The sequence below is a fragment of the Mastomys coucha genome, unplaced genomic scaffold (genome assembly GCF_008632895.1).
Source record: "Mastomys coucha isolate ucsf_1 unplaced genomic scaffold, UCSF_Mcou_1 pScaffold22, whole genome shotgun sequence".
NCBI classification, from domain to species: domain Eukaryota; kingdom Metazoa; phylum Chordata; class Mammalia; order Rodentia; family Muridae; genus Mastomys; species Mastomys coucha.
Genome location: NW_022196905.1, coordinates 32,024,310 through 32,036,131, shown reverse-complemented (window position 1 = coordinate 32,036,131; position 11,822 = coordinate 32,024,310). Strand labels below are relative to the sequence as shown.

The 11,822-nt window shown below is 45.1% G+C and overlaps 1 protein-coding gene across 2 annotated transcripts in view; it reads left to right on the top strand.

Moving 5' to 3' along the window:
* Positions 1-11,822, top strand: part of Stk32b (serine/threonine kinase 32B) — a 244,600-nt gene that overhangs the window by 41,965 nt on the left and 190,813 nt on the right. The window contains exon 1 of one of the 2 annotated variants that reach the window (XM_031341919.1): positions 8,038-8,066. The exons of the other annotated variant lie outside the window; for it this stretch is intronic. The gene's annotated coding sequence lies outside the window, so the exon portion shown is untranslated. Of the gene's footprint in view, positions 1-8,037; positions 8,067-11,822 lie in introns of those variants that run through there. 2 annotated transcript variants of the gene reach the window in all.

Here is an 11,822-nt window from a genome sequence, read left to right as displayed (position 1 = left end):
ATTGGGTTTTGATGATGGCAAGTGACCTTGGTTTGTGTTGTTTATTTTCTTATGCTTGCCCCCCCCCCAATCTGGTTATCTCTATTGCTACCTGCCCTTGCTAAATCTGACTGGAGCCTGTTCTTCCTGTGATCCTGGTTGTGTCAGAACTCCTCAGAGTCAAGCTGTCTCTGGGATCCTGTGATTCTGGGCTTGTTAGATCACCTGGGAGTGTGGCTTTCTCTGTGTGTCGTGGGTCTGGCTGCAGAGCTTGCGCCCAAGGTCTGCTCTGGACTCCAGCCCAGACAGACCGGAAGGAACCCGAGTCACTGGGCTGGTGGAGTTCCTGTGTGCCTGGTCCAGCTGGTCCCAGTTACTCCCAGTGTTGGGACAGATGTTGGTTCCTGCTCACCTCTGATCCTGGGTGTGTCAGAATGCCTGGGAGTGTAGCTTCCTCTGTGTGTTGTGGGACTGGCTGCAGAGCTTGTGCCCAAGGTTTGCACTGGACCCCAGCCCAGACAGACCAGAAAGAACCCGAGTCACTGGGCTAGTGGAGCTCCTGTGTGCCTGGTCCCCCTGGTCCCGGTTACTCCCAGTGTTGGGACAGATGTTCTGAAGATATCTTGTAGTAAAAGCGATGTGAAGTCTACAGGCAGGAAGACCATCTCTTGTTGAACACTTATCCTCCTGTTTGCCCAGCATCTGCCTGAGTTAGCATCTTCTTCCACTGAAGTATGAGGTTGCTTATGCATCTGCTGGTAGCCGCCTCTTGACCAGAGAGATGGGGGAGGCAGACCTTGCTCTGCTGCTTTTTTTTTTTCTTCTGCTCATAGTTTGAGGGTGAAGAAGGCATGGGGGCAGGCACTCTTCACTGGCCATGGGATTCTTCCCTCTCTGGCATCTCAGTTCAATAGGAAGCAGAGATCCGACAGAAACTAAGAAGGCTCACCCTCAGGAAACCCCTTTCCCATAGCTAGCTTCCACCTTCCCAAATAATGTCACTTCCTGGGATCAAACATTTAAATGTTTGAGCCTGTGAGGATAGTTCAGATTCAGATTGGAGACACCCGCCCTTTCTTGACTGAGCTACCTCAGAGCTTTATGACGCAGGGACATTACTCCACACAACCATAGCTCTGTTTCCTTGCCTATAAAATGCACACCATCATATCTACCTGACAGAGTTGCTGTGAGCATCAGATGGCCTGACCCATGCAAAGCATGCAAGGAAGTATGAGGTGCAAAGAGCTGGATCAATGTCAGTTTTGTGTGTTCATACTACAGAGCCTCAGTCCTCCGCTTAATGTTATGTAATCCCAGTAACAAGTTCTATTTTTAAATCCCATCATGATGGAGCTAGATCATTCTGCATCTTGTTTTTCTCCCTTGCTATCATTTTTCATGTTTACGCTTAGGCTGTGGCTCATTCAGCTGGGCCGCTCTGCAGCAACCCCTCTGATTAAGCCATGATTTATTGACTCATTCTCCTGCTGATGAGGGATGTGAACATCCTCATTTGGGTTTTCTAATGTACATCAGAGGAGTCTCTGTGAGGCAAGTACCAAAGGATACCCACTGAGAAGTGGAGGGACAGCTGAGTCACGGAGTTTGCACGTCTTAGAACTGACAAGCTATCAGAGAGTTACACCGCAGGAGGGTCATTGCATCAGCTCCTGCAAGTCTGGCTCTTCTGTCCACACCTAGAGAACACCAGCTCTCACCAGGCTTTACATTGTTTTTCCAGGATGATAAAATAGCATCTGTCTATCTATCTATCTATCTATCTATCTATCTATCTATCTATCTATCTATCTATCTATCTGTATATATATGTATATATATACATATATATATTAGAGTATTAGAGTTTATGGTTCTCTTTTAAAATTATAATTATTATTTTTACTTATTCACTTTATAATCCACTCACTGCCCCCTTCTGGTCACCTCCTCTCACAATCCTTCCCTCCCCTTCTCCTCTGAGCAGGTAGGGGTACCACTGGCTATCCCATGACCCGTGCACTTCAACTCTCTTTGAGGTTAACTAGGTACTTTTTCTCCCACTGAGGCCAGACAAGGCATACAGGCTTGAAGAACATATCTCAAGTACAGGCAACAGACTTTTGGAATAGCCCCTGCTCCAGTTATTTGAGACCCACATGAAGACCAAGCTGCACATCTTCTATACATAGGAAGCCCTAAGCTCAATTCTTTGGTTGGTGGTTCAGTCTCTGAGAGTCCCAAGGGTTCAGGTTAGTTGATTTTGTTGGTCTTCCTGTGGAGTTCTTATTCCCTTCAGGGCCCACAATCTTTCCTTTTATTCTTCCATAGGAGTCCCCAAGCTCCATGCTTGGCTGTGGGTGTCTGCATCTGTCTGCATCAGCTACTGGATGGGGCTTCTCAGAGGTCAGCCATGCTAGACTCCTGTCTTCAAGCATAACAGAGTATCATTAATAGTGTCAGAGATTGGTGCTTGCCCATGGGATGGGTCTCACATTGGGTCAGTTATTGGCTGGCCATTCTCTCAACCTCTGTTTCATCCCCCACGCTTGCATTTCTTGTAGACAGGATAAATTTTGGGTTGAAAATTTTGTGGGTGGGTTGGTGTCTCTACAGCTCCAATGGAGTTCCTGCCTTGGCTATAAGAGGTGGCCTCTTCAGGTTCCACATCTATAAAGCTTTGAGTCACAGTAAGGTCACCTCCATTGATTCTTGGGAGCCTCCAAAATTTAATAGCACATGTTGGTGAGGATATGGAGCAAGGGCAACATGACTCCATTGCTGGTGGGAATGCAATCTTTTACAACCATTTTGGAAATCAATTTGGCAATTTCTCAGAAAACTTGGAATAGTTCTACTTTAAGAACCAGCTGTGCAACTCATCGGCATATACCCAAACAATGCTCCACCATCCCACAAAGACACTTGCTCAACTATGTTCATAGCAGCTTTATTCATAGTAGCCAGAAACTAGAAACAGCTTAGATGGCCCTCAACTGAAGAATGGATAAAGAAAATGTGGTACATCTACACAATGGAATACCATTCAGCTATTAAAAACAAAGACATCATGAATTTTGCAGGCAAATGGATGGAACTTGAGAATATCATCCTAAGTAAGGTAACCCAGTCCCAAAAAGATATGCATGGTATGTACTCACTTATAAGTGGATATCAGCCATAAAATACATGATACCCATACTATACTCCACAGACCCAAAGAAGTTAATCGAGAAGGAAGGCACAAATAAGAATGCTTGAATCTCACTTAGAATGGGGAGTAAAATAGTCATAAGAGGCAGATAAAGTGAAGGAACTAGGAGGGAGAAGGTATGGGGAGGGAAATGGGAAAATTCAGGCTCAAGTGTGGGGAGGGACAGGAGAAATGGCCAGTTGTCCATGAGAATTAATAGAAATCTGCAACTGACAAGGGTGGATAGGTGGAAACCAGAAGAGGGAGTTGGATGCCCTGGATCTGGAGTTATAGGCAGTTGTCAATGACCCTCCTATGGGTGCTGGAGGCCAAACTTGGGTTCTCTGCAAGCTCATAGCTCTTAGCCAGTCTTGACCTCATGATGTGCTCTTTAAGTTGCATGGTCTACTGTTTGTAAGACCAAGACTTTTGAAATACTCATCACTCACAGAGGTTTCTCAAAGGCTAAGATCCTTTCAGCTTTTTGCCCATTTTATGTAAGGGTTTGGGATATGAGACAGTGTCAGCAACAGAGGGTGCCTTAGCCATACTGCATTCCTTGGCCACAGTGCTTCTGAAGTTTGCACATTACGAATGCTTGATTTCACAGATTTTCCAGTTTGCCAAGGGGTTTATAACACAGTAAGCACATACATAAAAGTACACAAGGCACATGTTTTCAGAAAGTCAACTTATTCATGTTAAACATTTAGTCAACAGAATATAGCAGCAACCAGGAGTTCTATCATGACCTTAAGCTGCTGCGTCTTTTTGTCCAATATCATTCTCCTTGTGAGTTTTCAGACTGTAGGTCTTTCATTATGCTCAGTGGGTGACTGTACATCATTACACATTTGATTCTCATCTTGATACTCATTTGTGCAGAGACTTAGTTCTCATTGTCAGGCCCTGTCATGGTAGGTGGTAGATTGTAGCATGCGCCTTGGCTCACTCATTGTGTACTGAAGAGTTCAGAGAAGTTTTGATTGGCACTTCTCATGGCCATTGGTTTAAGTATCTTGCTGTGACTTCCTGTTCAAGCCCTCCTGGTCAGCTTTTCTGCAAAGTGGAGCTCATTCCTGTTGATACACAGGGGCTCTCTCTGTACTCAGGTATGATCTATGCCATAGAGACTGTGGCTTGGTGACACCCACATCTTCTATGACATATGGTACATTCCATTCTTCTACTGATGTCTCTGGTCTTCTTTTCCTTTCTGGTTGCTTTGCTTCCTCCAACACTGTGAAGAACCTAGTCTGTTCCTGTTCTTTCCCTATCTTTTCAGTAGGCTGAATTTAATCTACAATTGAGTGGAAATTTGTCTCCTGCCCTCAGCTCATCACTTCGGAAACCATGGAGAAGCTGGAGAGAGTTCGTTTAAAGCTTTGGCTTAGCTATTGTCACATCTTGTAAGTTTTTCATAGCACCAACTTTCCTCTAGCACATATGGTTTTGCCAGTCACCCAAGATCCCCACCCTCCTGGAATAGCAGTTTGAAGTACCATATGTCATTTGGGTGTGGAATGAAATAGAGGTCTTTTCCTGTCTTCATACACCTGATAGCAATTACTTAATGCTACCCACCCCAATTCATGCTTCCTTTATTGTCTAAAAGATGTCTCCTATAGATTGCTGATTGAAACTACCTTGTGCCTTACATGCTGGGCCTTTTAACTATCGTTGATTTTAGTCAGAGTTGTTTCCTCTTTAAAAACCACTTTTGAGTGCTGGAGGGATATAGATCAGACGTCAAAAGCACTGGCTGCTCTTGCAGAGGACTTGGGCTTAGTTTCCAATACCCACATGGTAGCTTCAACCGTGTATACCTCCAATGCCAGGGGATCCAGCACCCTCTTATAGCCTCCCCAGGTACCAGGTGAACATGTGTTACACAATACATATTCAGGTCAAACACTCATACACATAAAATAAATATGGTAAAAAATATTTTCATATTATTTACTGGTGAAAGTAACCAGCTTTCTTGTGAACTGTTTAGTGTATTGTACTTTACTACTTTTAATCTGTTCCTCTGGCCTTCATATGTCTTCAATAATATATTCAATATTCAATATATTCAACAGGCTTATTTAAATTGAGTAAGTTGTAGTATGAAGTCTCCATCATGGCTGTTTGCATCAGTGGATTCAGTATTTGGCCAGGTGTCTAATAATGTCTAATAATCAGTGGTCCAGGCAATGGCAACATGTCCCCATTTCTTATAACATCCTTCATCCTTCTTCCACCCGCTATCTGGGTATTTCCTCATCCAGCACTAGCTGCTGCCATAGTCAGATGTTAACCAAAGAACCACAGAATGGTGCAAGCAAAGCCTGCCTGTCCCTCCTGATAGATTTACTGATAGAGAGAACCGTTTCCTCCTCTCCTTGGTTTCCTTAAGGTTAAGCTCATTCCAGTGCAGGAGAATGGAGACTCATTTCTTTCTCTTCTCTCTTTGATTTTTGGAGAAGTTGGTCTCTTTGCAAATTCTGAAGTTCTTAATGACGCCATTCTGTCTCCTTTATCTTGTCGACACTCGCTATGGCTTTGTTTTTGAAAACTCCATCATTTTAACAAACCACAGCAGCACTTTCTAGAAGCATCGCCATAGAGACGATTCCACAGATCATTTGTACCCAGCTCATGGTGTCTTGCAAGGTGAGCACACTGGTGTGACTGCCGCTTACATCACTGTGCTCAGGACAGTCATCTGTGCCATCCTTATGTTCCTGCTCCCAAATATGACAGTGGCCCGAATTTCTTAACTATCATTTACCTTGTTCCTTTTTGTAACTTTGTGTGACTGAAACTCTGAGGCCTGTCTTCCTTTGTGACTGATTTCCAGGGGGTCATTGATACTGTTCCTTGCACTCACTTACATATATACCACCCTAGAGCCTGGGTACACTGAATTTACACTTAGGACTTAGGGTGCTTCCACCTTGAGGATGGAACAAGTACTATCAGCATCCCACACCTGTGCTTTGAGACCTGTGAATTCTGAGACCATTTGGAGTAGGTGCACTTCACTGGTCTTGACCACGTGCTCAGCCTTGGTTGGTATGCCCAAAGGGGTTTCCTGAGAGTTCCATGGCTTCTGTGTCAGGCCCGTTTCAAGACTCTTCTTTTTTGTTCTCTGAAGAGGGTCCATTCTTCAGTGAAAGTGCCCAGACCAGACCTTCAGGGTCTGATGATCATTTGTGACACTGGTTAATTTGGGATTCAGCTTCCTGATAGATACAGGACTCTCTCTGTTGGTCACTTGTCTTATTGCTGAGACAAAGGCAAGGTAAGGAAAGCAGGGTGCATTTCCATTTACAGTTCAAGGGTGTAGATCATCATGGGTGGGGGGAGTCATGGCTGCAGGGAGCAGAGGGGGATGGGCGCTGGTGCTCACTGATTTTCTCCTTTGGATTTATTCCAAGGTGACACCCACATTTCGAATGGTTCTTCCCACCTCTTCCTGATCTAGTAACCCCTCACAGGAATGGCCAGAACCCATCTCTTTGATACAAGACCCCTTTAAGTTGACAGCCAGTATTAATCATTTGCAAGGATTATTCAGATTTTCTCATTTACTCCTCTGTCAGCTGTTGAGGTGACCTGCAGGGTGGGCCTTCCAGGTCCTGCTCCACTGCACATCTTCATACGTCCTGGGCTTCAGGATCATCTATCAGTGTGTGTGTTGGGGGTCTGATGACTTCACAAAGGAAATCGATTTCCAATTTCCTGGAATCATAAGTAGAATCCCTGAGGAAAACCAGGAGAATAGCTAAACATATAATTAGGGAGGAACGGTTATGTGTAAGCGTGGGTCACTCATTAGTCTCTAAGAACAGGAACCTTTAAAGGCCATTTCCATGTAGACACCTGACTGGAGCTGCACCAGGCTACATCCCATTAGCAGCTACCAAAGGCCTCAGGAAGGAGGCTCTTCCCTTCTCTGCTTTTTTCTCCCCTAATAGCTGTGCAGTGCTGGCATCCCTGCCCAATTAAAGCTGACTGGAGCCACATTCACATCTAGAGCCTTGTCATGTACTAACACTGTGTTCCTTCTTACCTGCCAGCCCTGGTATCTCCAACTCAGATCATAAAGCTGGAGGCCACTTTCTGGCACTGTGGTCTTACTTTCCTAATGAGGTAGCTAATATGGGGAAGGAGAGGGCTATGTCCAGGGTTGGCTACTTTACTGTCAGTCACTCAACTGACTCTGGGCAGGGCACAGAGGACACAAGGAGACCAGTGATCTTGTTACAGATAGACACAAGCTAGAAAACAAACGCACTAACAACCACAGAATGTGTTCCTGGAGGGAGTAACCGGGTGCCGTGATGCAAAGGAAATAGAATTTATCTATAGCCGTATATGAGTGATGACGACCCTGGAACACAGACTTAGGTTATCCAAACTCCAAGCTGCAATGTGGTAAGAGTTTGATGAAGTTCTTAATAATGTAACACAGAGAGGCACAAGTCAGCCATACTGTTCTGGTATTGGAAAGGTAGGTTAAAGTGAAGTGGAGCCATATGCCAGCTGTAAGCTTCAGGTGCTACTTGATGCTACTCTTAGCTTATTGGTTGGCAGAAATTCAGGTTTCATTCTAAAAGGGTTTTATCTGTTAGTTACAGGACATTAAGTCAGATACAGAGGAAAGCAAAGAATAGCTGTTGAAGAGGCTAACACTAGCCCAAGATAAACTGAAATCTACCTTTGGATCTGCAACATTCCAGATCATCTGGAATGATCATTCCAACCTCTCTATTGTCACTGATGTTCTAGTCATCAGCCTTCTAGAATGTTCAGTGGGAGGTTTAGCTCTTTCTGAGAACTCTTCTTCACATGACGTGTGAACCCTTTGATGGTAGCGTCTCAGTGTGGGCTTTCCTAGAAAAAGGTATGAGAAAGATCCAGGTATAAGTGGTGCTGTTCTAATGTGGTCTTGGGACACTTGTCTGAAGGGGAAACAAGGCAGGAAGGAACAAGCAGCCACTCTAGGCTGTGTCTTCATGCAGGTCACTGTGGGAACACAAGGTGCTGTGGAATTAGAAGAACACTGAAGAACACTCTTTAGAGTCATTTCACCTTGTGTTACAAGGACCCAGGATGCTACTAACCACTCTTGCTCACCAATCACTGAATGAGAGCTACTGCCAGGACACTAAATTCTGACTTTCTCACCTGATACGCATCCCACAGCAGCTTTCTGCCATGAGAGGATGTCCTCGAGTGGAGAAATAGATGCAGATGCTGTAGTTGTAACATAAGGACAGGTGGGAGAAGGTGAGGAACAGACAGTGTCTGCCAAGAGATGCCATTAGAACTTTCCAGAGAGAAAGAACCAGTGGGATGCAGGTTCGCAAAGAGCTTTGTTATAAAGAACTGATTCACATGAATACAGAGAAGTTCCCAGAACTTCAGTTGACAGGCTGAGGAGAGCCGGCAGCTAGAGTTCAGTCTAAAAGGCTGCAAGGCTGTGACCCACAAGCATCCGGTAGCTTAGTTCAAAGAATGGCAGCAGTTGGATCAAGAGGGTCAGTAGCTCAGTTCTATCCAGACCGTCCATGGACAGGATGGGGCCCACCCATGTTGGAGAGAGCTGGCTGCTTTTCCCAGTTGATTCATGCAAATGGCATTTTCCTGTTACATACCCATATAGCTTCATCTGGAATAATCTGGACCACTGGGACCCCCCTGGGTGCCAGTTAACTTGAAAAAAAAACCACACCTCTGTCAGGGAAAGATCTAAGCAGAGGTTAGCAAAGGAATCATGGCTGGGTTCACAAAGACAGGGGTGGTCCAGGGATGCGATAGGCAGAGCAAGGCTGGCTCTGGGTGTTAACATGGGAGTGATGTATAGAAATCAGCAGAATGTATTCCTTGGGCATCCGTGAACATTTGTGCTGTGCCAGGCTCCAGGGGTAGGAGATGAACAAAACAGAAAATTGTGCCACCACCTGATGAGCAAGATGTTTAATAACAATGAGAGCAGAACCTAGGTGAGTTGTAACCTTCGTCAGGCTGTCTCTACACGTACTGTGGTCTAGATGTTTGTGCCTATGGTGGTTGTGTTGATAGCCACATGACAAGATCTCAAGCCTTCTGGGAAAGAAGCCTGAGGGCTTGCTGTGAGGGATTATTTAGATTAGGTTAAACAACTAGGAAGATTCATCTTTCTTGCGGATGCTCCATCCCATGGACTTGGGACTGAATTCATCCACCCCTGCTTCCTGATTAAGATGACTGTGACCAGCTGCTTCACACTCCTGCCACCATGCCTTCCCCTGGGGGTACCCTGGGATGGTGAGGCAGAATAAGTCCTTCGAATGTTTTGTTATATATTTATAACAACAGCAAGACTAATGCAGTGGCCCATCCTTCAATCAGGCTCTGAAACCACTGTGACAGTGTTAGAAAATGATGAGGTGCGGCCTCTCCCAGATGAGACTATGCCTTTATGAAAGATCTCAGAGAGGTACCCATCATCTGAGGAGGTCTAAAGATAGTGGTGGCCAAAGACTAAATGAGCAGACACCTTGCCCCTGTATACCCCAGCTTTTGAATCATGAGAAATGACTTGTCTTTTAGCCACTGGCCCATGGTAGTTTGTTACAGCAGCTCCAACAGCTTAAGGCACTGAGTGAATTCAGGAAGCTGGCTGGTCTATGAGGACATGTGCTACAAATGAAACAGTAAATCGTTATTGTTACAAGATGTTAAGAGCTGAGGTACTTTTGTTACACCGCATAGCAGACATGCGGATTGATAAAGCTTACTTGGTAGAGAAATTGATCATACCACCCACCTGCTTGTGCCTTCCCCCCTCCCTCACATCTTTATCTCTCTCTTTCTTCTTTCCCCCTTTCTCCCCTCATCTCTCTCCTTGTTCCTCTTCTCATACCTTTCTCCCTCTCTAACCTACTTTCTTTCTCCTGGACCAACCCCCACCCCTGCCAGGCTTTCCCTGGCCCTTTGAATGAGGACACCATTTTCATCTCTGTCCTCATGTGTGGCCAAACCCTTTCTTACCTGTTCAGTGCTTTCTCTCTTGGCCCCACTCTCTCCAGGAGTGACTACTGTTGAACACCCATATCTCAAGTCTGAATTCTCTGTTGGCTGTGCTTAGACCCTCATCTCTCAGACCCTACCTAGACAGACTCCCATCCTCCTGACAGAACCATTCTCCTGGAATTGTCCAGTTCCTGCAATTATCCTGTCTCTGTTTAACATTCACTTCTCTAAGGAGCCACCTGGTCCCAGGCATGGGTACTTTTCTTATAAATTGCAAGTTAGAGACCCTTGTCAGTGTGAGTGAGATGTGAGGGTCCCAAAAGGCAGGGATGATGCCTGCCTTATGCCTTCTGGTGTCTTCAGTACAGAATAACTATGACAAAAATTATCTTCAGGTAAACATGGTCCATGAATCCACAGATCTGTCTGATACTTTCCCACTAGAGAGCTTTTATCAAATGCCAGATTCTCTTTAGAAAGGAGTGAGCAGTATAGACACAAAGTTCACTCTTGTTCTGTTCAAACCATTTGAGCCTTCTGTCTCCTAATGAAAGCAAAAGAAATGGAGACCTAAGTGGCCATCTCCCCAGAACACGCCATTCCTCAGACAGTGGGAAGATGTATGGTGCTCTCACTGGAGTAGTGTGGGGTCATTGTTCTATGGTGCAGTTGTGTGTGGGGTGTGTGTCACAGGTTGGAGATTATCCTTTAAGATTACTAGACACCACCACCCAACAAAAGGATCCAAGCCCAATAGAGTGCCTGCCATCATTCCTGGGAGCCTGTGGCATGCAAGCCACCTGATAGACATAGTCATCAAGACATTCCCAGAAACTTCCTGGGTAGCAGTGAAACCAGTATTTTGATGGTTGGAAAAAATCTAAGGTTTGGGGAAGTAAGTCTTCGTGGTTGTCACATGTTAGTGAGTCATTGCTATTCTTGCTTGGCTTTGCCATGCCCAAGTATGATTGCTACAGGGATGGTTCCTGCTTCTTGGGCTACTCACCACTCCCAGGATCTCACACGGTCACCAGTGCTGAACTGGCCCAGACTTAGGCCAGTGCCAACCCCTACTCGAACCTGCTTCCCAAGAGCCTCTTTTTTGAAAGAGACTGAAGTGTGTGGAGGAGACATGCATTTGTAAACTTATAACCCTAGATCCACCAGTTAGAAGCCATCTCCAAAATGTTCTGCAGCACCCCGTAGACAGTACCCTGAGTTGGGGACCAGTGTTCAAACTGTTGAGCCTGAGGGGGCATTCCACATGCATATCTCAGCAATGACTCAAGCACTGGAAATCTAGCAGTGCATTGCCCCCAGATCTTCATGTGATTCTATAGAAATTTCAGGGATGTTTTTCCTATTTCTATAAAAAGTGCCTTTGGAATGTGGATAGCGATGACATCGATTATGCAGCCTTTTCTGGGTGGTATGGGCGTTTTCACAGCCTTTGTTCCCAGAGTGAGATTTTCTCGTGAAGCTAGATTTCCCCTAGGAAGGGGGTTAGAAAGTAGAAGCTAGATGGTCTTTCTTTAACTCCTCCCTCCCTGTTTCTCATGCTAGTATGCAGAGTTTTCATCTCTGGTAAATTTATACTAAAAAATTTATCATTTGATGCTATTACTAATAAGGTTTTTCTTTT